We start from the raw sequence: 1699 nt of genomic DNA, 5'->3' as shown, positions 1-1699 counted from the left end.
TATTCTACTCTTTTCTTTCCTCCTTCTTTTCTTTTTTCTTTCTGTCTCTCTTTCCATGCCCATCCTGGGGCTTGAACCAATTTGCACAATCCCTGATTTGTTTTGCTGAAGGCTAGCCTTCTAACACTTGAGCCACAGCTCCACTTGCAGCAATTTTTGTTGTTGTTGTTTATTGGAGATAAGAGCACATAGACTTTTCTGCTGGGGCTGGCTTTGAACTGTGATCCTCAGGCCTCAGGCTTCTGAGTAGTTAGAATTACAGGCTTGGGCTACCAGCACCCGGCAAGGTCTCATATCTAAGGAAATTAGAGGAGTGCCCTTTCCAGGGATGGGCTATACACGGTCCAATTGGTGTTAGGGTTATTGGGATTCCACCAAAGATATCCTTAAATTATCTATTTAAAAACTCAGCCGTGTGAGGACTTCTTCAAGGGAGAGGGGGGTATATGCTAAACACTGCTACCTGCTAAGATTCCTAAGAGCTTTGTTCTTTACCTCATCTTCCAAACAAAATGGTAATGATCAGGAAAGCGAGCAGAACTATTCCGCCCTAGAAAAACTTCATGAAAGGGCGAACAGAACCCACCCCCGCCCCCTCCAATGTCAGCACACCCAGGTCAGCCATTCGGAATTCTGCTCTTTACAGAATAGCTTCTCCAATACCGAACGGTCCACTTGGAAATGTCTTCGAAGCAGAGGAACTTGCAGGAGACAATTGGGCATCTGAAAGTGCAGATTCGGTTCTTACTAGCGAGAGGTAGAGCCAGGGTCAGTGGGGAGAAGCTCATCTTGGATGGGCCAGCTGCCCTCCCCTGCGCAGTCCACGTGGCCAAAGTAAACAGAAGGTGGACCGGGCGGTGAGCCACCCGAGTGAGTCCATTTCCTAGTGTGTGCAGACTTTAATAACCCAGGTCCCTACAGCTCGACGGGGCAAAGCCCTCGACGGAGATGGGGAGCGCATCTGCTGAGCGAGAGACAGTGACAGGTCGCTGGGGCACGGGCTTGTGGACGCTAAAAGGCGATGGAGTGAGGGGGGGGAGGGCCGGGATGGGTGCAAGTAGGTGGGGGTGGGGAAGGGTGGGGATCAGGAGAGGGCATGCGGGGGGGGGCCTGCCTGGGGCGAAGAGAGGGTGCTGTGGGAGCAGGAGCGAAGTGGGTGCCTGCGTGGGTCCCCCTTAACAAAGAAAAAGGTGACCTAGCAAAAGTTTCAGAGGGCAATCAGCGCTCTCCATATCCACCTCCAGACACCCCATCACTTCCCATAGTCCCGGCCCTGGTCTGCTCTGGGGAGGACCAGGGCAAGGAGCGCAGGACAGCTCTGCATCCACACCCCCTCCCCGGCCCCCAGCCGGTCCATCTTCCTTACTCTGGGTACTCACCCCCCCCATCACCCCACCGCACTCCGCACGCATCCGGGGCACCCCCACTTTCTCTCCGCTCCTCCTCTCGACCGTGCTCCCCCAGTGTACAGGCCCCCCACACGCCCCGGGGCAGAGGCACTGATCCCTGGAGAGCTGAGGCTGAGCGCCCCAGGGTGGAGTAAGGAGGAGACCCGGGAGGAGGAGGAGAAGGAGGAGGAGGAGGAGGAGGAGGAGGAAGAGGAGAAGAGGCAAAGAGGAGGAGGAGGAGAAGAAGAGGCAAAGAGGAGGAGGAGGAGAAGAGGCAAAGAGGAGGAGGAGGAGGAGGAGAGGCAAAGAGG

The sequence above is a fragment of the Dipodomys ordii genome, unplaced genomic scaffold (genome assembly GCF_000151885.1).
Source record: "Dipodomys ordii isolate 6190 unplaced genomic scaffold, Dord_2.0 Scaffold70, whole genome shotgun sequence".
NCBI classification, from domain to species: Eukaryota; Metazoa; Chordata; class Mammalia; order Rodentia; family Heteromyidae; genus Dipodomys; species Dipodomys ordii.
This window is presented reverse-complemented; position numbering follows the sequence as displayed.